Source organism: Oryctolagus cuniculus, chromosome 15, assembly GCF_051225735.1.
Source record: "Oryctolagus cuniculus isolate XC-2025 breed Fujian yellow rabbit chromosome 15, ASM5122573v1, whole genome shotgun sequence".
NCBI classification, from domain to species: Eukaryota; Metazoa; Chordata; class Mammalia; order Lagomorpha; family Leporidae; genus Oryctolagus; species Oryctolagus cuniculus.
Window position 1 is genome coordinate 55709276 of NC_142881.1, and position 27670 is coordinate 55736945.

A 27670-nucleotide genomic window follows, 5' to 3' on the forward strand; every position below is an offset into this window, starting at 1 on the left:
AAAAAATATATGTAGAGTGTGCCAGAATGTGCTGTTTGAGAGCTGAGGGACCTAGTCCTGGTTCTGTCTCTTCTACCAACTAATTTTCTACAACTTGATGATTTCTGTAACTGCAGTCTACAGAATTCTTAATCTCTCAGAATTCTTAAGGTCCTCAGCTATTAAATCAAAGTGTTAGAGCTGGGACTCTGATTTTAATTATTTTTACAGAAGACTGACCTATGGGAATGTTTATCCCATCATTGTATGTACTGGTGGCAGAAGTAACCCAGGGAACTGTGCTAGAAGAATGGAGAATTAATTGTGTTGGCTGATTACTATGAGATGTTACAGACAATTAAAAGCAACAAACTAGATGTTCATGTTTCAATGTGGATAGATCTGAAAAGCATTATGTAGTAAAGAAATTAAGAGCAATAAACTCTATATTATAATGTTGTTTACATAAATTGAAAATACACATTTAAGGCAAAGTAACATTATGCATTTTACAAAGCTAAGTGGATATTTAAAATACAATAGGTGTCACAGTTGGTGGGTATGGGGCGTGGTTATCAAAGAAAGGGAGTGACAGGAAGGTATCTACATGAACCAATGATTTCAGATGGCATAAAAATAAATCATTAATTCAATCATGTGCATTTGAAGTTAAAATTTCAGAGTTCCATAATAGCTACATGCTCAAGAAAGACTGTGGGACTATCCTGTGAATCAACATGAAAAATACGGACTAAGAATAGTATGAATTACAAACAGACAAGCACGTGAAGTGTAGAACAATGAAAAATTGATCAAGTGAGAAAAGGTGAATTTCACTGAAGTTCAAAATTATTGATAAAGAGATGTGGATTTAAGGGAATGACAGAACGTATGTATTAGAATCAGTTTGTCAATTCATGTGTGTGAATATGGGTCAAATTTGAGTCTTGGAGAATTTACAGGAAACCCACACATAATAATACTGAAAGGTTACATGTTCTCAGTGTTGAACACTTACCAGTTTCATCATTTCTGTCATCTTTCCTTCTCTCAGTTACATTATCTTTGGCTCTACTTTCTTTGGCTTGCTTTTGTAGCCAGCACTGGGCTTCCTCTTTCTTGAGCTGTTGTCTTGGCAGGCACATTATTGATATTTCCTTTAAAGAAGTAAATAGTTCTTGCTTTGGCCACACACTATGTAACCACCGCCCTACAAGTACACACACACACACACACACATGCACACACGCACACACACACACAGAACTAGCTACTGCTAAAACTTCCAATAAAGCCAACCCTACAATTAGTGGCTTAGGAGTGGTAAAATGGGTGGTGTAAATATGATGATATGAACAAAAAATGTTCCAGAGAACCCCAAGAAGTTATTTGTTCCATAAATAAAGAGATGGCAAGGCCCAACCCTTTTCTTGTTCTTGATCATATTCTCCATTCCTATACCCCAAATTCAAGTGCTTACATTATCTTACTATAAGTGAGTTTAATATTTTATCTAGAAAAATACTTTTTTTTGATGATCATAAATCCCATTACGGGGGGGACTGAGTTTTTCTGTGACTATAACTTAGTGATTTTTTCCCCTCTGGCTGTAGGATTTTGTCTTGACGTTTAGAGGCCTTAAAGGGAAGAAAATTTCAATAGAGAGGTTAGCTTTCTTGCTTAGAATGGAAATATTTTGAACTGCATTGTTGTTAATTTATTTATCTTTATTCATGGAGATGAAGAGGTTATGTCAGTGGGCTTTCTAGACACTCAAAGTTGTGTTATTTTCCCCCTAATATATATTTTTTTTGACAGGCAGAGTGGACAGTGAGAGAGAGAGAGACAGAGAGAAAGGTCTTACTGTGCCGTTGGTTCACCCTCCAATGGCCACCGCGGCTGGCGCACTGCGGCCAGCACATTGCGCTGATCCGAAGCCAGGAGCCAGGTACTTCTCCTGGTCTCCCATGGGGTGCAGGGCCCAAGCACTTGGGCCATCCTCCACTGTACTCCCGGGCCATAGCAGAGAGCTGGCCTGGAAGAGGGGCAACCGGGACAGAATCCGGCACCCCGACCGGGACTAGAACCCGGTGTGCCGGCGCCGCTAGGTGGAGGATTAGCCTAGTGAGCCACGGCGCCGGCTCCCCCTAATATTTTTACTGATTAAGAGAATCAGAGAGAAAGAGAGCCACCCATTGGTTCCTTCCTAAATGCCCTCAAAAGTGAGCAGCTGGAACCGGGAGCTGGGAACTCAATCCAGTTTTCCCGTGTAGGTGGCAGGAACCCAACTACCTGTGCTGTCACTGCTGTTCCCTAGGGTCTGCCTTAGCAGCAAGCTGGAGTCAGGAGCCAGAGCCAGGAGTCAAATCAGGTGCACTGATGCAGAACACAGGTGCTCTAACTGGCATCTTAACCAGTAGGCTAAACACTCCTCAAGTTTTTATTTTTAATGGCCAAAGATTACAATACTATGATATTAATAGCATTAGTGTCATTATCTTGGAAGAAAATGTTCCACCTTGGAATTTTTACTTGCTGACTTTATGAACAGAGTATGTGGGTTATCTATTCTACATTTGCTGAAGGCAGCTGTCGTGAATAGTGAAGAGCAGCTGTGATGCTGGCTGAAAGGCAGTGTCAGTGAGTAGTTGTGTACTGTAGTAGTTGTCGTAGAGTAGCAGTGTTGTGTAGTAGTTGAGTGAAAGGATTGGAACTAGACTGCCTGAGTTGAATTGTTGTTCTACCAATAATGAAGTATATGGCCTTGGGAAAGGGTGTCATCTCTTTATCCTTTGTAGAGTTATTAGGATTATATGAGATAATTAAAAAATATTCATAAGAGTGTTTGCTACAAAGTAAGACCTATATGCTTATTAAATCAAAATAAAAGTAATACACCTTTGTAAATGTTATTGAGGTAAATGTCAATAGCCTGGGACTGCTGGGTTCTCATTTTAAGTATAGTTGGTTTTTTTTTTTTTTTTTTTTTAAGATTTGTTTACTTGAGAGGCAGAGTTACAGACAAAGAGAGGGAGAGAAACAGAGAGAGGTCTTCCATCCGCTGGTTCACTCCCAAAATGGCCACAATGGCCAGAGCTGGGCTGATCCAGAGCCAGGAGCCAGGAGCTTCCTCTGAGTCTCCCACGTGGGTGCAGGGGCCCAAAGACTTGGGCCATCTTCTACTGCTTTCCCAGACCATAGCAGAGAGCTGGATCGGAAGATGAGCAGCTGGGACTCAAACTGGTGCCCATATGGGATTCTGGGCACTGAAGGCAGATACTTAACCTACTAAGACCACAGCGCCAGCCCCCTAGTATAGTTTTTAAATATGGTTTTTCTGCCTCTTCTCTTTGTGATGACAGTTCTGTTCATTTGAAATGAAATCCCTACTCTTTCATCAAGGGCCTCTTAAATTTTTTTAAATTTTTATTTTATAGGCTTTCTAATTCACGATGGCCTGGAAAATGAGAGAATCAATTTATTAGAATTATGTGTAGAAATTAAATAGTTCAAAGATCTTTCTTATGAATCATTTGTATGCCCTTTAGTTCTTGAATGAGGAACTGTATCTATCTTGATCAGAAATCATCCTTTTCCCTCTACTTCCAATCATCAATTATGTTCTAAATGGAGGTAAATTGCTAAGAGCTCTCTAGATGGCCAGCACCACGACTCAACAGGCTAATCCTCTACCTGCGGCGCCGGCACACCGGGTTCTAGTCCCAGTCGGGGCACCGGATTCTGTCCTGGTTGCTCCTCTTCCAGTCCAGCTCTCTGCTGTGGCCTGGGAGTGCAGTGGAGGATGGCCCAAGTGCTTGGGCCCTGCACCCCATGGGAGACCAGGAGAAGCACCTGGCTCCTGGCTTCGGATCAGTGCAGTGCGCTGGCCGCAGCAGCCACTGGGGGTGAACCAACGGAAAAAGGAAGACCTTTCTCTCTGTCTATCTCTCACTGTCCACTCTGCCTGTAAAACAAAAACAAAAACAAAAACAAACAAACAAAAAATCTCTCTGTTTAACAGGGTTCATCATACTGTTTTATTCTGTAACTGTATTCTGTATTGGATATCACTGTTCTTGTCCCTCTCTTCCGCACTGATACAAGTGCTCAGATGATGCAGCAATCACTCTGGGATAGCATAGAATATGTGGAGCTAAGAAGAGGGAAAGGTATCATGGTGGATAATAGCTAAATGGTCTCTTCCTGCTCAGCTGTTGGTGTCTGATTGCAGAGAATGGCCATGAACTCTGAAGCTTCTGGACTAGAAGGTTACTTAAGTATTTTTAACCTAATCTGCATCTTTGCTACATGAAAGTAGGTGTATAATTTCAATTATGGTGTATGAAATGAGGCAACGTTGTTGGTATTGAAAACACATGAAAATCAGCACTTGGTTGACCCCCCTCCACTGCTTGTCCTCTTAAAACTGCCCAACAACCAAAACAAACTAGCCTTTTGGAATTATTAATCTTGGCTTTGCAGCTAACGGAAAAAGTGAACTTGAGAGAAATTGTGCAGGTAGCTATGGAGACTTAAGACATGCTCATAAATGTTAGAGTTGGAAGACATATAAAGATTATTTAGTTCGACTGTCAGATGTTTAGATGAAGAAGCTGTGACCATGAAAAGTGAAGTGATTTGACAAAAAAAATCACAAAACCACATCTTAACTTTTTATTTTTTTAATTATTTATTTATTTTGAAAGTCAGGGTGCTAGAGTGAGGGAAGGAGAAAGAGCTTCTATCCACTGGTTCCTTCTACAAATGGCTGCAACAGTGGTGGCTGGGCCAGGTCAAAGACAGGAGCCAGGAAATCTGTCAGGGCCTCCCATATGGGTGGCAGGGCCCAAGCACTTGAGCCATCTTCCACTGCTCTCCCAGTGCATTAGCAGGGAGCTGGATGAGAAGCAGAGTGGGGCTCGAACCAGTGATCATATATGGGATGCCGGCATAAGAAGCAGTGGCTTGACCTGCTGCGCCACATGCTGGCCCATGGAGCTTGATGTTTTCAGTGTTGATGAGGCTATGAGTTTTTATGTGGACAAAATGGAAGCTTTCTCTGTCATGGACTTGTTCCCCTCCTTGTCCTCAGACAGGGTCTTCTTGCATATGTAAAAGATTATTACAGGGGCCAGTGCTGTGACGCAGCGGGTTAAAGCCCTGGCCCGAAGCACCAGCATCCCATATGGGCGCTGGTTCTAGTCCCAGCTGCTCCACTTCCCATCCAGCTCTCTGCTATGGCCTGGGAAAGCAGTGGAAGACGGCCCAAGTGCTTGGGCCCCTGCACCCATGTGGGAGACCTGGAAGACACTCCTGGCTCCTGGCTTTGGATCAGCACAGCTCTGGAAGTTTCGGCCAACTGAGGAGTGAACCAGTGGATGGAAGACCTCTCTCTCTCTCTCTGTATCTCTTTCAAATAAATAAAATAAATCTTAAAAAAAAAAAAAAAAAGATTATTACAACAGCTCCAGACTCTATCCTCTGGGATCCGAGTTCGGTAGGAGAGATGGAATATCCCAGAACTGCTCATATCATCCTGTTGGTTCTGACAAGGACTATCTATTATCCACAGATCCATCACAGGGGCCAGGAAGAATGTGATCCATTCACTGGCATCAGCTAGCATCACATATAATGGGAACTAGTACACAAATGATCCAGAAAAAAGTTAATACATGCATGTTATTTAATATTTTCTAACAAACAATCGTATAGCACTTACTCTACTGGGTTGTTTTAAGAACTTTGCAACTATTAGCCCATTTATGCATCATCTCAATGTGATATGATAGGTGCTATTATTATCACCATTTTAGAGATGAGAAAACTAAGTTAGAGGAAGGTCAAGTAATGTGCCTGAAGTCACACACCTTGTGAGTGGCAAAGTGGCGGCAGTGCCAACCCAGGCAACTTTGCTCCTGAATATGTGTTTTGTTTCTCTACTGTGTGAACCCAGTAGTTCAACTCTTTCCCTGTTTCTATAGGGTCACCTTCTTAACTCCACCATCACTCTCTGAGCAGGGAGGGATTTTTTTCTTGCTTCTTGGCATAGGAGGCTGACTAACTGGAAGTGATGTACAAAAGGTGTGCCTGTAGGGCTCGCGATCAGGGCAGACCAGCTAAGCAGAGGTAACAGTTTGCTCCCCGTGTTCTGGGCTTCCTTTTTAAGGAGTCGTCTGGGCTCTTGCAGAAGTGTTCACATGCTCACTCTATTTGCTAATTCCTGGAACCGAGGAGATTTGCCAATAAGCTTCTTGGAGATGGATGACTTCTTAAATGTCAAATGAAACATTGAGTCGTTAAATTGTGCTGCTTAAAATGTCAGGAAAAACCATTATTTTTGCAGACAGAGCTTCAGTGTGGTCTGATTTCAAGTCTGTGAAGTGACTCCTGTCTTTGAGAAGAATCCTCCTTTATTGTCAAGTGTTGCTGTGGCTTTGTACAGAGGTGGCCTAAGTGACAGTGCTGCTCTCTAAGCTAGCTGAACACAGGGAAAGCGTGCTGTTCTTCCTCAACTCCTCCCCTGCCTTCCTACCTGTACTAACCCAGACTTCCCGGAAACTCCACGGGGGCCACTCTCCTGCCATCTCCCTCCCTCCCTCCCTCCTTCCTTTCTTCTCTTCACTCCAGTACAAAGCTCTGCATGACGGGGCTTTCAGAATCCATTTTTCAGTTATCTGATTTCATTAAGAAAATAATTTTTTGTTTGTTTTGACAAGCAAGAGAGACAGGGACAGAGTTCCCATTAGCTGGTTCACTTCTTAAATGCCTGGCAATGGTCCCAGGTCAGGGGAGTGGCCCAAAGCTAGGCACCAATAATTTAATCCAGGTTTCCTTGTAGCTGGCAGGAGCCCCAATACTTGAGCCATCATGGCTGTCTCCCAGGGTCTGCATTAGCAGGAAGCTGGAGTCAGAAGTCAAACCCAGGTCCTCTGACACCCACGGGTGTCTTAATCTCACCAGTAGACTAAACACTGACCCCTAGTGATGTTACTTTAAAGTATTTTCCTACAGAGCAAAGCAGGGGCTTAATAGAGTTGAATTTATACCTCAGGATGACATAGCTGAGTGGAGGAGTCCAAGTATGGTCAGGTAATTGGAAGGCTGAGTTGCATCACCAAAAGTAACCTGAAATTCGAGTGATAGGTGTGGCAAGGGCCAAGAGGGGGGCGGCTGTAGTGCCTGTGGTAGGGGACCAGGAGCAGAAGGGTTAGCACTGCCTCTGTGCATCTGTGAACCTCCAGCTTGTGCAACACTTTGAGTCCAGGCAGCTCCGCCTCTGGCCTGCTTCCTCTTTCATCATGACCCAGCTTGGTCATCTCAAAATTGTTAGGTTGGAGGAGATAACTCCCAACCCTTCCCTGCATCTCAAATTATATGGTAAGGCTTACTACATATTTTACTGGAAACAAAATCAATTTGGGAGGGAGGAGCGACTCTGTCTGGACAGTGTAGGTGACTGCCATCTTGTGTCTTAACAAGATTCACTGTGAATACAGAAGTGTACGTGTTCTAGATCGCCCGGTGTATAAAGCACTGTGAATAGGGCGAGCCACATGGCCTCGAGCCAGAGGCGCGGAGCTGCACGTCAAAATGCCCGGCTTCTTCAGCTCTCACGCCCTCTGGCTGGGTGACATTGAGGAAATCAAAATCTTTTTGACCCTTTATTTCTGCTGTGAAACGAAGACACAAACGATCATTTCTAGGATCTACTTCCTATTCGAAGATTATTTTGTATCTATAAAATAAGATTTAAAAATATTGACAATTATTTTCTATTTCTGAAGTCTTGGAAATGTAAATGAATACTTGTCCCTATATAACAGAAAAGAAAATTGAGACACAGCAAAATTCATATCCACCTAACATTAAAATCCTGAATGCTAGGGGTGGGCATTCAGACCAATTAAGGTGTCAGTTAGAATACCTGTGTCCCCTACAGGAGGGCCTAGGTGTGCAATACCCACCGCTTGCTCCTGATTCCAGCTTCCTAGGAGTGCAGACCTTGGGAGACAGCAGTGACAGCTCAAGTAGTTGTATTGCTGCCACCCATGGGATCCCTGGATTGAGTTCCCTGGCTGCCAACTTTGGCCCACAGCCAGAGGCTGTTACAGGCATTTGGGGCATCCGCCAGTATATGGGAGCTCTCTTTCTGTCTGTCTCACAAAAACAAACAACAAGCAACAAAATAAACCCCTGGCTCTCTCAGTGAGATCCTAGTCCCTGTGTGATACTTGGCCAGTGAGTCACTAAGCTACCTCACACAGGCTGTGCTGGCTCTTCCACTCCAGGAAATGACGTAAGAAACTCAGTGGATGAATAGTTTGGTTCTCACTTCACTCAGCTGGGAGATGATATTTAGAATGATGGCTCAAAGACTCTTCTGACCAAGCAAAGTATTAGTCAGCTTGGAAAAAACTGAATGGCTTGGGAGGGAGAGGTAACAGTGTATTCTGTGTATCCCAGGAGGACCATTGCCATAAATCAGTGAGGAAAGGATTTGTTTTGGACCCACACACAGAGAAGGGAAGCAGCAGGCCAAAGCAGGCTGGGCTAGGAGTTAGAAGACTTTACTTCTAGTCTAACTCTGCCAAATACTTAGCACAGGGCAAGGTACCTATCCTTTCTGGCCTTACCTTTTCTATCCATAAAGTGGGAGGGTAGCACTAGAAGATACCAAACTTCTCAAAGCTCTGACATCTATTAGGTTCCTTCCAAAAGTGCACACCCTCTTCTGTGCCACAGAGGTGAGATAGAGGCTTTTCCTTAGTTTCCAAGACCAATCCTGAGTGGCCACAGTGATTTCTCACCCCCAGCTCTGTGTGCTCCTTACCTTATGAACACCTGCCTCTGAGCAGTCGAACGGCAGCCTGATTTGTGTGGTCGTGGGGGTTACGCTCCCCTGCCCCTTGCTCCTGCTGTGGGCTCTCAGCAAGCAGGAATCAAGTCACCCATTTCAGGGTCTCCTAAAGCATGCAGTGAATACTGCCTTCCCTTCCTTTATGAGAATTGTACATCCACAAAATTGCAAATCTCTCACTGCTCAATATTCTAAGTCTTACTATTTCTCAAATCTCAAAATACTATTAAATTGTTAACAATGTAATTATTTTCCGTGTAGCTTGCACAGGAAGTGCAAGTGTAGCACTACCTTGTGTAAGTGTAGAGTTATTAATTCACATTTTTGTTTTCATTGAGAGACTACATAATTTATATATGTATATGATCATTTGTGCATATGATTACATAAAATGTATCTTTTTTCCTGTACCAGTTTGTATTTTGCTGGCTTAAATATTACAACTGAGTAATATTTATATTTGGTTTCCATTTTAGTGCTGGAGCCCTGGCCACAACTTCCTCTTGGCCTTTCCTCTACTTGCTCATCGTGAGGCCCGTATGCAGAATTTTGAAACTGAAAGACCCCTTCAAGGTCATCTCTGCTCCAACCCTTACTTTAGAGTTGAGAAGACTGAGGCCCGAGACGTTAGGGGTCACCGCTGGTCATAGCCAAGGGCAAGCTAGCACCGATGTGGGGCTTGGCTCCCAGCCTAATGATTGTTTCTCTGCTACAGCACTGTCACATTTATAGACATTTAATATAAAACATATTTCATATAAGTATGAATATATAAATATTTATGTTTTGCTTATATTTTGTTACAGAAAGGTAGAGGAATTCAGGTATAAATTTCCCTCTTGAATGTCTTGGAGATGTGCATCTTTATGGATATTATTCATTGGTTGGAGCAAACATGCTGGAAGTAGAAGATATGTATCCTGTTTCTTTAGAAGCCGATTTCACGCTGAGCCAAGGGGATAGAGTACAAGTGCTGGTTAATAATTTATAGTATGCATTCATCTCCATTCCTCTTTGACTAAAATATTAATTCCCCATTGATCATCATTATTTGCTTTTTGCCCAGGCAATAAACAATGTGCAGAGGGTTTGATGAAAGGGTTATTTCCTAGACTCATCATGGCCCCCTGTGCTCTGCCAGTAATTTACTGACTTTATTTACTTGTGGTAATGAGCACGCCATGTAGAGTGTGCCAGCTGCTGGGATTGTCCTGGGTGTCTTTTTTCTAGGGCAGGACAATGTAGAAAGCACAGCTGTTTTTCTAATTTAGTATTTGCAGCAACTGCCTGCATTTTTATTCTATTTTTCATGGAACAATGCAGGTGAATATAGAATATTTAAAAAAATCTCAACACTTCTCAAGACATTTTAAAATAAACTGACTTTATTAATAAAATGAGTTATTTTAAAATATCATCTTTTAAAGACTTATTTATTTATTTGAAAGATAGAGTGAGAGAGAGAGGAGGCACAGAGACAGAGAACACTTCCATCTGCTGGTTTACTCCCCAAATGCCTGTAACAGTCAGGGCTGGGCCAGGTGGAAGCCAGGAGCCAGGAACTCCTTCCTGGTCTCCCATGTGGGTGGCAAGGCCCAAATACTTAATCCATCACCTGTTGGCTCCCAGGATTCACATTAGCAGGAGGCTGGAATTAGAAGGGGAGCCAGGACTTGAACCAAGTGCTCTTATATGGGATGTGGGCCTGAGAGAACGTTTTAGTATTTGAATTTCTAAAAAGAAAGCCAGCCTGCAAATTATTCTTTGTGTACTGTGAAAGGCAGTTTTGAATTTTTTTTATTTGTCTCTGAGTATCTAGTTTTCTAAAATTGGGCATTTCCTCCAAGTTTTGATGCTTTGAGGGTGGCCTGCTCAAGGGGGAACTAGTGCTTTGCCTGCACCCTCATTTGGAGGCTTGGTCATTGCCTTCCAGGGCCTTGTTCCACAGCAGGGTTGGGGACTGCCTGCATTATCCTTTGCTATCCTTCACACCAGTGCACCCTGCAAGCTGTCTCTTTTTGCCCTTTCTCTTTCTGACTTTCATCACTGCCTTAAAAAAAAAAAATAAAAACACTTCTGCTTTTACCTTCTCTTACTACCTCTTGCAATTTTTAAATTTGAACAAACCCAGGAACTGCAACAGCTCTTGGCATACCCAAGATTGTGAGTTGAGTTGCTTGTCCATCACATACTCCTAGTTTCTCACAGGTGATGAGCCAGTGGCACAAACTTGGGACCCTTGGTTGCTTTTAGTGCACTACAAAGACAGTGGAGTTAGATTACAATGGCTCCTGCTCAGGTGGGAGCCCAGTTTTTCCTGAAGCTCAATGAAATAAGTCTGTTTGAATAGTAATCTATGTGATTACTGCAGTTTGGGGGGTATAAGGGTAGGGATGGAGAAGCCTTAGAATTTATGCTCTACTCTTGAATATGTAATTATATTGCTTGGCAAATCACATTTTAACAAATTATGACATACTGATTTTTAAGTAGTTTTACTTATTTATTTGTGTATTTATTTGAAAAGCAGAATTACAGAGAGGTGGGAAAAGACAGAGAAAGAGAGAGAGAGAGATCTTCCATACAACTGTTCACTCCCCAAAAGATTGTAGTAGCTGGGGCTGTGCCAGCCCAAAGCCAGGAGCTAGAACTCCATTAGGGTCTCTTAGGTGTGAGGTAGGAACCCAAGTACTTGGGCCTTCATCTGCTTCCTCTCATGGTGCACATGGCAGGAAGCTGAATTGGAAACCCAGGCGGGACTCAAACCACTCACTTTGATATGCAATCCAGACAACCCAAGTGGTGACTTAACTTGCAGTGCCTCAGCATACCCACCACCCCACCCCACCCCACCCCGCCCCTGCAAGTCAGGTTTTAATACACCATTTCTTTATGCGCGTATGTATCAGTCAGGGTCTAGCAAGGGAACCAGGAATCATTTGAAGTGCTTATAAAGAAGAAATCTAGTAGAGAAATTATTGATGCAGGTGATGAGAAGCTGGGAACCAGAGAGGTTTACAGAGCAAGAGGCAAGTTTACCTAGCATTGGCCGGCACTGTAGGAGACCTGTGCAGCACAGCTGTAGCCAGAGAGCATCCCCATACTTACCTGGGAAGATACCCCAAGTAGAAGGAGTTGTGGCCCCTGGTTTCTCCGCCCCCCCTCCTTCCACCCCGCCCATCTCTTTTAAGCCAGCGCCTCCCGTTGGCCCATTCCAGAGTATAGGCTGTCACGCCAGAGCTCAGGGGCCTGCAAACTGTGGAGATGAGCTTCCCCTTGCTGAGATGCAGATCAGAATTGGACGGGGGTAGAGTGTGGAGCAGGTGCACAGGAAGGGGCAAAAGGTTGGATCCATAAAGCGAAGAGGTTCTGGACGTGCACATGGAGGTCTCTGAAGGTCTGATCATCTGACCCTGACTGAGATCTCTTGACACCCAATACTGACAAAATCTGGGTGCGGTGCAGGTTTAGAGATCCAAGTGGACAGGGGCCACAGAGCCTGAAGGTTGTGCAGAACCCATGGCTCTTGCAGTGCGTACTCGGGCTCCTTTCTCTCTGGGACTTTCTGGGTTTCTTCCTCTTCCCCACCACCCCACCGCTACTTCCTTGCTTAAACTTTCCCCGTTGTCACTAGTCAGAATCATGTGGGTTTAGTGGGGAAAACCTCAACTCTTCTTGTTGGCTGACAGCCTGGTTCAGGGTTAGAATAACAAGTCAAACAGATTGTCTTCCCAAGGCTCACTCAAGTCCCAGCAGTGGGAGCAGACCTTCGCCCAACCCTTGGGAAATGAGGAATGAGCCCAGAGCCTCGGTTACTCGACTGGCAAGCCCTCATCACAGACCACCAAGTATTTGAATTATTTGTTTGATGTCTTGGCAATTCTACCAGAATATAGATTTCTGGAGGTAAAGTTTGTGCCCCACAGAACTTTGCAGCCCAGAACACAGTCACTCAAATAATAAGTCCTGCAGTTTTTGAGTGAGAGGTGGAGGCCCAGGAATTGGAAAAGATAAGCTCTAGTTTCTGTGGTTTTGGGTAAACTAGTACAAAGTTTCCAAGTCTCATTTTAATGCTTTTATGTGTTTTAAGATAATGCTATTAAAAAAGGGGGGTGAGGGGGCCAGATCCGATCCATATGAGCTCCAGATGACTTGCCATTTGGGTAGTGAAGCAGCAGACGGAAGATCCCTCTCTCTCTCTCTCTCTCTCTTTCTGTCTGTCTCTCTGTCTCTCCTTCTTTCTCTGTTAATCTACCTTTCAAATAAATAAAATAAATCTTTAAAAAGTTAAAAATTTTCTGTTTCTGTTTATTGCACTTAAGTAGTAAAAGGAAGTTAGGAATCTACTTATTAGGGGTTGTAAACTCAAATGCCTAGCAGGATTAGGTAGGTCATGTGCAACGAACCTGGCTGGGACAAAAGGAAGTAATGTAAACTGTGGAGACTGGAAATTACTGGAGAGATCCTTAAGTGACCTCTGTAAAGGGAGCAGCTGGTGTCCTGTGCTAACCAATTGTTTCCTTATGGGAGAGTGGTCTCAATGTGGTCAGAACTTCAGACAAGTAGGAGAAATTTCTTTTTGTGGCCAGCTAGGGGATTTTGCTAAATACCAGTGCATATATTTAAAAATAATACATTTTATATTTTAGGTATTAATAATATTAACATTTCTTTTTTGATTTTTAAAGGTTTATTATTTATTTGAAAGACAGAGTTACAGAGAGGCAGAGGCAAAGGCAGAAAGAGAGGAGGTCTTCCATCCTCTGGTTTATTCCCAAATGGCCACAACTGCTGGAGCTGGGTTGATCCAAAGCCAGGAGCCAGAAGCTTCTTCCAGATCTCCCACACAGGTGCAGGGACCCAAGGATTTGCTTTTTAAAAAAATTTTAAATTTATTTTTTAAGGAATACAAATTTCATAAGTACAACTTTAGGAATATAGTTATTCTTCCCACCATACCCACCCTCTCACCCTTCTTTCTCCTCCCTCTCCTCTTCCCAGTCCCATTCTCCATTAAGATTCATTTTCAATTAACTTTGTACACAGAATACCAACTCTATACTAAGTACAGATTTCAACAATTTACACATATCCACACAGTTTTACAGATAACTCTCATAATACAACTCATTGAGGACAGAGGGCCTGCATGGGGAGTTAGTGCACAGTGACTCCTGTTGTTAATTTTACAAGTAACACTCTTATGTGTGATGTCAGTGACCACCCGAGGCTCTTGACATAAGCTGCCAAGGCTATGGAAGCCTTTTGAGTCCACAGAGTCTGTCAATATTTAGACAAGGCCATAAGCAAAGTGGAAGTTCTCTCCTTCCCTCAGAGAAAAGCACATCCTTCTTTGATGGCCCCTTCTTTCCGCTGGGGTCTCACAGAGATCCTTCATGTAGAACATTTTTTTGCCACAGTGTTCTGGCTTTCTATGCCTGAAATGGTCTCACAGGCTTTTCAGTCAGACCAGGAATCCTTAAGGGACCCAAGGACTTGGACTATCTTCCACTGCCTTCCTAGGCCATCAGCAGGGAGCTGGATCAGAAGTGGAGCAGCCGAGACTCAAACTAGTACCATATGGGGTGCTGGCACTGCAGGCTATGGCTTTACCCACTATGCCACAGCGCTGGCCCCAATATTAACATTTCTTAAACAGATGCTTATTTAAGATGCTTTGGGAGTTATTTTATGATTTCAGAGCTGTAATTTTCCCCATCATCTTTTCCAGCTTTAACTGGAATGCTTCATCGGTTGTACTCAGTTTACTTTCAGAAGTAACCACAAGGTAAGAAAAGAGAGCTATTAGCTATGCTGTGATTTGTTTTTCTATTGACAAGCACACTAACTGGGTAGTTGCTTTTTCAGATTGTCTTCTACCTTGACCATTCTAACACAGGAGTGATGATGGATGTATAACCAACCAATTGCTTATCCCGTGTAGAGACTACAGGATGATGGGTACTCTAATGCTGAGATGTGATTAGCTCAGATAAGAGACACACATACGGTTGCCAAGGAGGGGCTTGTGTTCTTGCGTTGAACAACCAGTTAGTTTCAGACACGAAATCCTCTGTGACCAGCAGGGAGTAATGGCTCAAGCAGAGCCACTTGAGCTTCATAAGATCTACTCAATTTGCAGATGATTTGATCTTGAGGGGAGCTAATAGAGGTAGTAAATGAGTCATTTTCCAGCATGATATAACTAGAATTGGTTCTTGGCCCAGAAAGATGTGAGTCAGTTTAGTCCTGACTCAGTTCCCAGTGTGATGCACGGTGACTCACTTCCCTCTCTGATGTCATGTTTGTTCCTTACAAGATCTGACCTCCTCATTGTTTTGTTGTATTAAGATTTTTTTTTTTTTCAAAAAAAGAAAAGGAGAATATTGTTGAATAAGATGAAGTACTCCAAGTTATTCAGAATCAGACTAATAAAGCAAGCCTTGATTTTCTCACAATGAGCCTGAGGAGTAATTAAGCTTTAAATGTCTATATTGTTGTCCCCATCTATTAGGATTGTTAATTTCCCAACAGCATAGCTATTAGTCAACATTTGATTGAAAACATTTTGCATGTAAAAGAAAAAAAATGGTATCACAACAATTCAATCATTTGGTGGATGTATTTATAAAAGGCAGCTGCATTTGAAAAAGCTAACAATAGATGGTCAGATTAAAGAAGACACATGGATTGATCTGTCTAGTAAGATACACTAATTTATATACAGAAAGTGATCCAAAAATGGAACATTTGTTATGAAAACCACAGGCATTTTCAGAATATGTAGTCTTAAAAAAAATACTTGTAAAAGTGGTTTTGTTATGTTCAGGTCAACTGTGAGTCAAATTCTGTGTCTAAGGCTTGTGCTGAGGGTCAAGTTCGGAAGCCGAGGAGACAGCAAGTGAAGCATCTTAGATACTATATGTGAAACAGATGAGCTGATCTTCCACTTAAGGCAGCTCAAACACTGTAATCCTCAGTGGATAACTACACCGAGAAAGCCCAAGCTATGGGGCTTGGTGTAACAGGTTAAGCTGCTGCCTGCAGCACCAGCATCCTGTATAGGTACCAGTTTGAGTCCCAGCTGCTCTGCTTCCCATCCAGATCCCTGCTTTTGCAGCTAGGAAAGCACTAGAAGATGGCTCAAGTGCTTGGGGCCCTGCACCCACAAGGGAGACCTGGAAGAAGCTCCTGGCTCCTGGCTTCAGCCTGGCCCAGCCCTGGCTGTTGAGGCCCTTTGGGGAGTGAAGCAGCTGATGGAAGATTTCTCTCTCTCTCTCTCTCTCTCTCTCTCTCTCTCTCTGTTACTCTGCCTTTGAAATAAATAAAATAAATCTTAAAAACAAAAACTAAGACCAAGCTACATAGGTTAAGGTTGTTCTAGCAAGCAACAGAAACTCTTGTTAGCTAGCTTAAACTAAAAAGGGGATACTGGATGGATAAATCAAAGGAGATATCAAGGATGGGGTTTAGTCTAGTGGTTTTAAGATGCCCTTGGGGCCAGCATTGTGGCGTAGCAGGTAAAGCTGCCATCTGTAGTGGCAGCATCCCATACGGGCACTGGTTTGCAAATCCCGGCTGTTCTACCTCCGATCCAGCTCCCTGGTAATGCACCTGGGAAAGCAGTGGAAGATGGCCCAAATCTTTGGGCCCCTGCACCCATGTGGGAGACCCGGAAGAAGCTCCTGGCTCTTGGCATTGGATAGGCTCAGTTCTAGCCATTGTGGCCAGTTGGGAAGTGAACTAGCAGATGGAAGACCTCTCTTATCTCTGTCTCTCCCTCTCTCTCTCTAACTCTGCCTTTCAAATAAAATAAATAAATCTTAAAAAAAAAGGCCCACATCCCATATTGGACTACCTGGGTTTGATACTTGGCTGTTGACTCTAGCTCCTTGCTAATGCACACCCTAGGAGGCAGCAGTGGTGGCTCAAGTGACTAGATTCCTGGCACCCATGTAGGAGACCTGGATTGAGTTCCTGACTCTTGGATTTGGCCCTAGCTCAGCCCTGGCCATGGCAGACATTTGAGAAGTGAACTAGCAAATGGGAGCTCTCTGTCAGTCTCTCTCTGTCTTTCTGTTTTACTCCCTGCCTCTGAAATAAGTAAATGATTCTTTTTTTCTGGAAAGGGGTTGTTGAATAATGAAGCTGCAGCGTGTTTTAGGGGCTTCCAGACAAGGTCCTTCTGGACTTTCAAAGCTCCCGTCAACTTGGAAATCTGTTCCAACAGTCTTCTCTGTGTTTCTCACCCTTCATGTTTCACATTCCCAGAGTGATTCAGTAATTGGCCTTCCCTGGCAAGTACATCTCTCCTTGGATCAGCTGTCTGTGACACAGGGGCTATGTGCACAATTCCCACTGAGAGAACTATTATGAGCGGTTGTCATCATAACTTATGTCTGCTACTGAGACCATTTGGTTTGTTCTCCAACTTCCTTCTCTTCCAGCCCCGATCATAATAGTGTTTTTATTCATACTGTGTATGAGTGTTTCTTAAAGTTCTTCATTCATATAGATTGCCTGGAAACCTTGCTAAAATGTGTCCAGTCCAGTTGAATGTGGCACCCCGTGAGCTTTCAGATGATACCAAGAATGCTGGTCCTTGAGCCACACTTTCAGTAGCAGGCTAGAATGTTTTTGGATGTTTAACTAGTATCTCCTTTTTTCTTCCTCTTTCCTAATAGTGGAAGGGACTGTAACTATCCACTCTCACCCCATATAGTCCATGAACTTTGGGGGAAACTGAACATACTCCCTGTTCTAGTTGTTGATAGCAACTGGTTTAAGCCAATCATTCCTGCAATGGTATTCTCACACCGAGTACAGTGGCTGATACATAGTAGGTAGGTACTCAGGAAACATTTGTTAAATGAATACATGAAAAAATGTGAATGCACACATGTGCATTAAGCTTCCCCAGTTTAGCTGAACTTTGGAACATGGGCTTGGGATGCTAATCTTGAAGCTCTCTGTGTCACTGGGTGTGAATGTTAGAGACTGGATTGTGACTGACAGCCTTTTTACAACAGTTAGGGGAGCTGACACTACCAAAGGTGGGGCAGGGAGCTAGATATGGGTCATTGAAGGGGTGAGCATTTAGCTTTGCCCTTAAGATGTCTGCAACCCTATCAGAGTACTTGGGTTTGGTAGCTGACTCTGGCTCCTGACTCCATCTTCCTGCTAATGCAGGTCCTGGGAGAGAGCAGTGATAACACAAGTAATTGAGTCCCTGCCACTCACGTGGGAGACCTGCATTGAGTTTCTGGCTCAGGATTTTGGCCCTGTTGCCATTGTAGGCATTTGGGAGTGAACCAGTCGGTAGGAACTCACTCTCTGTCTCTCAGACACATAAATAATACTTCTAAATGCCTAGAATGTATTTGGTAGTATAATCTGGGATATTAGAACAGTTCGGGGCCGGCGCTGTGGCTCAGTGGGTTAACACCCTGGCCTGAAGTGCCGGCATCCCATATGGGCCGGTTCGAGACCCTGTTGCTCCACTTCCGATCCAGCTCTTTGCTATGGCCTGGGGAAGTAGTAGAAGATGGCTCAAGTCTTTGGGCCCCTGCACCCATGTGGGAGATCCAGAGGAAGCTCCTGGCTCCTGGCTTCAGATTGGCGCAGCTCCGGCTATTGCAGCCAATTGGGGAGTGAACCATCGGGTTGAAGACCGCTGTCTCTCTTTCTCTTTCTCTCTCTCTCTCTCTCTCTCTCTCTCTGCCTCTCCTCTCTCTGTGTAACTCACTTTCAAATAAATAAATAAATCTATTTATAAATATCTATTTATAAATAAATATCTATTTATAAATAAATAAATGGTGTCGTTAACACCATTATTCTACAAATTGAAAAATCTAAAACCAAGATGAAACCAGGCTTTAATGTAGAAAGTTATAAAGTGGGATGCAGAATGAGAAATCCACAGTCGCAGAGGCAGTCATTCATCCAAGGAAAGGCTTCTATTGGGTGTGGCAGGGAGGAGGACACGGCCTCTTTGTTGCTTTCCTATGGAGACCTCGGAAGAACAACATATAGCTGGGGGAGCACCAGATCTGAGTTAGGTGTCAGATGCTCTGAGGAGTTGTCTGGCTGGGAAAGACAACCTTCCTGCTCTGGAGGGTTGAGGCCTGCAGGGAGTGGAGGAGCCTGCAGGAGGCTGAGTCTGGGGTGGCACATCGCACTGGGACACAGGGGAAGCCCCTGTTCCGGTTGGTCACCCACAGCGACCTCCTGGAGTCATTTCCAAACCATTTGGCTTGTCATATCCACTCAGGAACCCCCTGGCCAGGCCAGTTGCTTAAAATCCTTCCTGGGCTTTGCCATTGCCTTCAAGATGCAATAAAGAAGTTTGCTTTCCAAGGCAGCACCGTGTGGCCCGCTCTGTCTTTCTTGTGTTACTCCCCTTGCTCCCCACTCTACTGTAAATTCTACTGGACCGGATGACCTGTTCGCCAAAGGTTTCGCATATCATCACTTCTCCGTGCCTGCAAGACGGCTGCACCCTGCCTCTTCCTGGAACGTATCTCGCGTATCTCGCTGAGCGCTCTGCCCAGTGATTTCCTCATGATCAAAGCCTACTCATCCTTTAAGTTGCAGATCAACTGTTGGATTCTCTCTGGGAAACAGTCCCAGATCTTTAATCCCCATACCCAGCATAATTAATCATCACGGCCTTGGAGTCCCCATGGCACTTGCCTACACTGCTGGTACGCACTTATCACCTTGTTAAGCAACATATCTGTGTCCTCCCTGAGATTACCAGTGTCCTGAGTGCACAGCCCTTGTCTTAGTTGTCTTCAGATAGCTTAAGCCCTGCTGGGCTACTCTCCATGGGCTGGAGCCCGCTGGCCCTGCTGTGGCATCCTGCCCTTTTAATATGTATTACGGAGCGTGCCCGAAGGCCAGGGCTTGCTGAGAAGTTGTACAGGCCCTTCCCTGGTGATAAGTGAATGCAAAGATGCTCTAGGGACAGCCCATCAAAATGTTAAAATTCTTCCCGAGCTGGGAAACAAAACGGTAGAGAGAAGAAGCTCCACCTTACAGGTCAGGTTCCCAGAGGGCCACTCGGGTCCCGGGGGTGGGGGTGGGGGTGGGGGTGTGGGGGTGGGGCTGTTGGTACAGAAGGTGACCTGAGATAGAAAATGGACAATGTAGTCTTTTTTATTTTTTAAGATTTATTTTATTTATTTGAAAGAGTTTCAGAGAGAGGCAGAGACAGAGAGGTGTTCCATGTGCTGGTTCACTCCCCAGTTGGGTGTAACGACCAGAGCTGAGCTGATCTGAAGCCAGGAGCCAGGAGCTGCTTCTGGGTCTCCCACATGGGTGCAGAGGCCCAAGCGCTTGGGCCATCTTCCACTGCTTTTCCAGGTCATAGCAGAGAGCTGGATCAGAAGTGGTGGAGCAGCCAGGTCTCAAACCGGCACCCATAGGGATGCTGGCACTGCAGGCGACAGCTGCGCCACAGCACTGCCCTGACAATGTAGTCTTTGTAAAAGAGAAATTTTCACTTTGACCTATTCTCAGTGTGATTAGATTACCATTAACTTTATCATTTTATTTTTTAAAATGGTGTTTATTTTCATCTATTTGAAAAACAGAGTGACAGGAAGGGGGGGGCAAAGGGAGACAGAGAGAGATATCCTCCAGGCCGGCACTGTAGCTCACTAGGCTAATCCTCCGCTTGCAGCGCTGGCACCCCAGGTTCTAGTCCTGATTGGGGCGCCAGATTCTGTCCTGGTCACTCCTCTTCTAGTCCAGCTCTCTGCTGCGGCCCAGGAAGGCAGTGGAGGATGGCCCAAGTGCTTGGGCCCTGCACCCGCATGGGAGACCAGGAGGAAGCACCTGGCTCCTGGCTTTGGATCAACGCAGCGCGCCGGCCGTAGCAACCATTTGGAGGGTGAACCAATGGAAAAAAGAAGACCTTTCTCTCTGTCTCAATCTCCTTCACTGTCTTACTCTGCCTGTCAAAAAAAGAGAGAGATATCCTCCATCCACTGGTTTACTCCCCAAATGGCTGCAACAACCCTGGCTGGGCCACATTGAAGCCAGGAGCCAGGAACTCCATCTGAGCCTCCCACATGGGTGGTGGAGGCCCGAACAGTTGGGCCATCATCTGCTGCCTCCCAGGATGCCTCAGTAGGAAGTTGGATCGGAAGTGGAGGAGCCAGGACGTGAACCACACTCCAATTTGGGATGTGGCCCTCCCAAGTGGCAGCTTAACCCGTGTGCCACAACGCCCACCCCGCTGTTAACTTTATTACTGAAGCTTAATGCCCAGGAATGATCCCAGGAAGCACTGTAGAAACAGCCATGAATGGGACCATTCATCGATTTTGCCCCACTGTTTGGGCGTGTGGGGAGGATTTCTGTTCCCGCAGCCAGTGCTGCTCTTGTTAGAGTACTAATGCCAGGCACTTAAATTAGACCACACAGCACTCAAGGAAACAGTTCACTCCTTCATTGGAGAACGTTCGGAGCTCCAGTGCACACCTTGACCTCTGTGGCACTTTTAGAACAGCAGTGTCGTAACCTGCAGCAAGATAAGTGCCGGCAGGGCACGTGGTTCTTCTGAAGGTCGATTCAGGGAGCCCAGAACACACCTACAAGCAATCTGATGCCAAAGTACACGGGGCCCTGGGCGGCAGCCTGCTGAGAGCAGAAACTGCCATGCCTAATGGAAGGGTTGGCACGGCGACAGTCTGCAGGCCCTGTCTGGCCTGCACGGCAGCTGCACAGGCTCCTGGGATCAGAGCCAGCTGGTGGCTCATGGCAATGGTTTCTGGGTTCTGGCTCTGTCCCAAGATGTGCTCAAGCGTCTTAGCTCTGACCTGGCAGTGGCTTTGTTCAGGCTCCAGCTTGAAGTTTGGCCCCTGAGCCAGAAGGTGAGGGCAGGCTCTTGCCCCCTGGCTGGTGCTTTCCTTCCAGTCTGACAACAGGCCTTCCCTGGGCAGGGCGGGGGAGAGCAGGAAGGACCAGCCCTCCATGATTTGACTTCACTCCCCTCAGAACTTTTGCAAGGGTTTTGCCCTCACTGAGCCTGCGAAGGGCACGTCAGTGTTGCTCTCTGTGCTTTGGGCCTCAGATGGACGGAGAGGCCACGAGGAATTAGTGTGGAAATTCCAGACCCTGACCAGCCCAGGAAAACCCAGAGGTGACTCTGGGACCGGCTTGCAAAGCTGGCCTAGGTTTTGCAAGAAGTGGAACCCCACATCAGGGTCTCTGAAGCAGGGTATCAGGACAGTCCCCCAGATTCTCAAACTGAGATGGATTTCGATCTAGTTAGAGCATGTCCCACACTCCCCCATGAAAACCCCACTCCTGGATATCCACGCTTGTGTCCTTCCAGCAAGTGTGCATAATAGAACAGCTTTAGAACACTTTAGTGTCTTTATTGATTGGAACAGGCAACCTAAGTAAAAGCAGAGTGCTTGCTATGCAAATAAAGCTTCTAGACGCGTCTCCAGTCCTTCCCCTCCCCCCAGCCTGCCGTCCCGAGCCCCTCCCAGACGGGACTCTGAAAATCTGCTTTAAAACAGTCTTTATTTGCAATTGCATGTTCCCCCCTCGTGTTGCCGTCTAATTCTCCCAGATTGAGAGAAGCACAATAAGGGAGAAAAAAAAATGTTTTGTTTCCAGTGCTTTCCTTTTCACAAACTTTTTTTGGAAACCACAACCTCGGATCCCAGCAGAGGTTCCTGGGGGCTTTCAGAACATCGATCAGTTTCGCAGCTGGAGGCTGAGGCTTTCCTCAGGGAAGACTTTTTACATAAAACAGATTGTACTTTGTCCTTGCCAGGGCAGACAAAGGTTTAAATTAAATATGCAGCAAGCTCCAGTTGGCTGCTTGCCACAGCGGGGGGCAGGGAGATGGTGTCCCTGCTCGCCTTCCTTTCTCTGGAGCTGCTCGGTTTCCTCCTTGTGTTATTCCAGTGGAAGGGGGCCGAGGCTCTGGGCTGGGCTCTCCTGCAAATCCGCTGTGTGACGGGATGCAGGTCCCTCGGCCTCCCGGCACTGCTGTTTCCTCTGCCAGACAATGAAGGGTGTGAGGGAGATGAGCTTGGAAGGGCTTTTCTATATTTAGCCTTCTAGGTCATCTCCTGAGTCCGCTACGTGGATTTCCAGCAAATGCCCTCAGCGGTGCCTTTCCTGGGGTGACCGGGGAGCCTGCACCCTTTTCCCAGTGGGCGCAAGGCGGTCACCTTACACGAAGGAGGCCCAAGGCAACACGGTAAATGCAGCTGACCCTGGACCTCACTGAGGGGGAATATCAGAGAAAGGTGAGGAGGGAGGTGGACTGGAGAGAGAGAACTCTGAACAAAGGGGCAACCTCCACCCGTTCAGCTGAAGCTCTGTCGTTGCCACTTGGGAATGTGGGCCACTGGGCAGCTGATTCTTCTTTTTCTGTAAGAGATGTACTTGAAAGACAGATTACAGAGAGTGTGTCTGTCTTCCATCTGCTGTTTCACTCCCCAGATGACTGCAACAACCAGGTCTGGACCAGGCCAAAGCCAGGAGCCATGAACTCCATCCAGGTCTCCCCCGTGGGTGGTAAGAGCCCAAGTACTTGGGCCCTCTTTGGCTGCTTTCCCAGGTGCATTAGCAGGGAGTTGGATTGGAAATGGAGTAGCAGGACTTGAAGTGGTACCCATATGGAATGTTGGCATTGCAGGCCACAGCTTAACCTGCTGAGCCACAAGCCAGCCCCGATTTTTTTTTTTTATGTTGTTAAATTTCCAAACTTTAAAGTATTGGAAATCAATTAAAAAAAAAAAAAAACTTTTGGGAAGTGTTATAAAACAATGCTCCAAACCAGCTGGAGGAGTTGCTATAGAACACCACACCTGGTCCACCTGCTCCACATGCAGAAAACCACTCCCTGACATCAGGCTGGCGGAAGAAAATAGGTATGTATTTGCAAAGCACAGAGCAGGAAGCCTGCCAGCTATGGCTTGATTCTTGGCTCCCTGAGGGTAAGGGGTTAGGGGTGAAATTTCTTACGGATTGAAATTAGGGCCCAGAAGTGCACATTCTTCTAGTGCTCAAATTCCAGGTTGGAATTTTGGTCAGTGATGCAGTGTTCTTAAGGGCATTTTTATGGGGGCCAAGTGGGCTTCCCTGGGGGCTACATGCAGAAGGAATTTGCTTTGTAGCCCTGGGCCACAGTTCCCTAGCAGCAAGACCCTGTGAGTAGATACTGATCATTTAGGTGTTAATTGATGGAGAATTTTCCTAGGCCAATCATACCATTCCCTCTCCTGATAATTCCTTTTTGATAAGTGGTTAATTAGCTATGCAAAAGGAGGCTGGGTTTTGGTGTTACCTTGTTTGTGATTTAGGGAGACACGGCAGGAATTCAGTTTCAAGGGTGGGCGGTAGGCATAACCTTTGAGGCGGGGTTAAGACATCCCTTGGGATGTCTCTGGTTTCCAGTCCCAGCTTCCTGCTAATGCACACCCTAGGAGGCAGTAGGTCCTGACTCAACAGTTCAATCCCGATCACCCATGTGTGGAAGACCCAGATCCTGGCTTGGGCCTGGCCAGCCCTGGTTCTTGTGAGTAGTTGGAAAGTGAACCAGTGCATGGGAGACCTTGGTCTGTCTCTCCGCCTTTCAAATTCAACAAACAGCTAGCTTTGTGGGTCTCACAAATAGGTAAATCCATCTAAGATGTAGGTAAGCAGAAAGTCTAGGATCAGACAGAAAAAGAGTGGAGGAAATGCCACAGCACCCTCTCCAAGGATTGCCTCTAAAACTCTGTGGCCCACGGCCGGAAACCACTGCCATAGCAGAGCCGCTCCCCAACACAGGGCCAGCCAAAAACATCCAACATGGCCGCTGAGCACATGCCCTCTTGATGACCTATAGCCAATTGTAATATCATTATAATAAAATCACCATGGCTGACACTCCTGCTCCCATCATGTACCTGATGCCATGACATTTCTGAGGCTTCTAAAAAGTCCAGAAAATGGGCAGTCACCAAATTCCTGGAAATCTCCTCTCAAAGCACCACTTCCTATGCCTCAAATAAAACTCAGCTTCACCTTCGAGCATGCCACACTGTTGCTGTTAGGATCTTTGGGTTCAAGGAAGGGAGGAGGTGGCTAGTTAAAGCAGAGGCAGCTTTATTTTAGGGAGGACAGCCTGGGGGGTTGGGGTGAAGGGATTGGTCTGCCAGGACAGGGGTTTTGAAACCCAGCTTCATTCCGTTTGAACAACAGGCAGAGTCAGTCCCTCCTTAAACTGCTCGTTGGGGGAATTGTAGAGCACCGCAGGGACTCTGATGAGGTGCGGAAGAATCCAGGTTTGAGCTAGTTGAGAAAGAATGTGAGAGCTAGGGAGTCCCTGGGGTGGGGGTGGGGGCCAGGGGATTGGATCTGCTTTCAGGCAGGAGCTAAAATGGCTCTGAGGCTTCTCTCCTGTTCCGTCACACACCCCCTCTTGAGTGTGTGCTTCCTCTTTGCTAACCAATCCTGTTTCTCTGATAACCTTGACCTATGTCTCATCCTTGAATTCATTCTCCATCAGAGTGGAGAACCTGGACCCTGGTCCCCCAGCAGGTCTGCGGACTGAGTTCTCTGTGAGAGTCAGTCTGCCTGGTCTTCACGGATCTTAGGAAAGCGAGAGTCTCTGTGCTGTCTGTCTCAGAACTGTCCAGAGAACCTAGGGAGTTCCACGTGCGCCGGGAACGGTGGGCATGAGAGGTGGAAACCGAATAGGTTGTTCAGTCGTATCTTTCACAATAGAAATGTTTCTCAGGAGAGTTCAGGAAAATAACTCGACCATATTCTACTTCCACATTGAGTCATAGCCTGAAAGTTACTGCTTCTGGTTCTTTATTGGTTAAAAATAGCTTATAATTTCTACCTCTATGTTAAAAAAAAAAAAGATTTCATGTTGTTAGCCTTGTGGAGAAGCAGGCTATTGTGCAGTGTATATTTAAATTCCAGAATTCTATTCTGTAATCTTTATGCCATGATTAGCACAGTAACTGAAAAATCATTTTAGTATAGAATTGAACATGAAAACTTTATAGAAGGTAATATGCAGTTTAGTCAATGTTTCTATCATTTAGATTCACATGTTTAATGTATATGTTGTATACTATAATAATTGTAACAGGAAGTATAGAGAACAAAAGCAATCTGAAGGAAATTCTATTCTTTTTGTACTACAGTGTCAAGTGTCTGTCTTGAGAAAGAAAATAAGAATGGAATTCAGTCCTTTGAAGTATACATGTTAATGGCTAGATTACTTCTTTTAACTGTGTCAGAAACACAAATTTTAATTTCAGGAATGTATATGAAATAAAATACATTTGCCTTATATTTATTCAAGTAAAGTACAATCACAGGTAATTTTTTTAAGATAAAACAAGTTCCTGTGTTAAAATTCCATAATTTCAGAATAAGATAATTGAAGTAGTACCTAACTATAAAATCATTTCCTATTACATGGCTAGATAAAAATTCTCTTTTTAGTTTTCTTTCCTTGATCTTTTCAACTTAAAGACATTGTTTCTCTATTTCTCCTTTCTAGTGGATTTTGCCTCATGCTCTTCCCCGTGTGGGTGAGCTGTTTTGTCTTTTTGCCTAACGCAGATGATAAGTCTCATGGATTCGATCGGTTCCTGGGCAGATTCTGGTGCTGGGGTTCAGGACAGGCAGCACCCTGGCCAGGAGAAGGTGGCAGAAGGAGGAAGAACTCCCTGACCTCACCCCTCCCTTCTCTCCTGAAGTAGTCAGAAGGGAGTTGCCTGATCCTGCTCTGAAGCAGGTCACGGGACACCTACCCTACACCCAAGGGAAGGCACACAGGGACACAGATCAGCGGAATCTAAACAAACAGGGCCAGACTCCAGCCCCGTGCCCATGCATTACCACCACCTCACACCCCGTCTTTCCAACTCTCCACTCCTTCAAACAGCACGCAGATCCACAGGTTTCCCTTTCTGGAAGGCTGCCTCATCACGTACAATGTGCAGTAAACACACTTGTGTGCCTTTCTCTGGCTAATCTGTCTTTCCTTAGAGGAGCCTCAGCCATACAACTAGCATAATGTAAGAAAAAAAAAATTGTTTCTTTCCCTACACTGCCTTGGAATTTGAGAATATACCTGTGTTCTAGCTTTCACTTAGGGAACACGGTGAAGGAGACAGGTAGAGATAGGATTCCCCAAAAGTCGGGCGACAGGTGATGGCTGAGCTGGCCTGGGCTCTAGGGGGACGGACACTGCCCTGGTCAGCAGAAACACCAGCTGTCAACACTGCTCCACACTTAGGGGTTCTTTGTAACAACACATTGCAGAGATGCAATTGTCATCACTAGACTCTCTTCTGTTCCTGTAGTAGTTGGATAACTGGCCACCAGCAGCCACAGCAGGCCAGCTCGAGGATCTCAAGGGTCTTCAACAAAAAGGATTTCTCGCTCACGTACGGCGATGCGGTCCCTAGAGATGCTCCTGCCCTCCGCCACTCTGGGACGCTGCCACACTGCAGTCCCTTACAAGGGACAGGAGCGTTGGCTCTGGGACCTTGACTTGGAAGTGTTACTTGATACTCCTGCTCCCCTTTCACTGTCTGGAACCGGACACTTGGCTCCAACCCCACTGCCAGGGAGGGCAGGAAGTGTAGGGAGTGACACCAGTTCTCCTTTGAGTCTGCAGCCCCAGTACTGGCGAGGGCTCCTTTCGCACAGCCTGCATTTATTCAGCTCAGGGTGCCTGGCGGCTGTGCTGCTGACTCATGGCCTGATTCGCTGCCTTTTTTTGCTTTTCATTCTCTGGCTAGCTCTGTCACAGGCTCTCCAATCTATTTCTGGTTCAGATCCTGGGGA

At 45.5% G+C, this 27670-nt stretch overlaps 1 long non-coding RNA gene across 1 annotated transcript in view; it reads left to right on the plus strand.

Annotated features, from left to right (window-relative positions):
• Positions 1–14979, plus strand: part of LOC138845369 (uncharacterized) — a 71774-nt gene extending 56795 nt beyond the window's left edge. The window contains exon 5 of the long non-coding RNA XR_016221632.1: positions 14739–14979. This is a non-coding gene — a long non-coding RNA (uncharacterized LOC138845369). The remainder of the gene's footprint in view (positions 1–14738) is intronic.
• The last annotated feature ends 12691 nt before the right edge of the window (positions 14980–27670 follow it).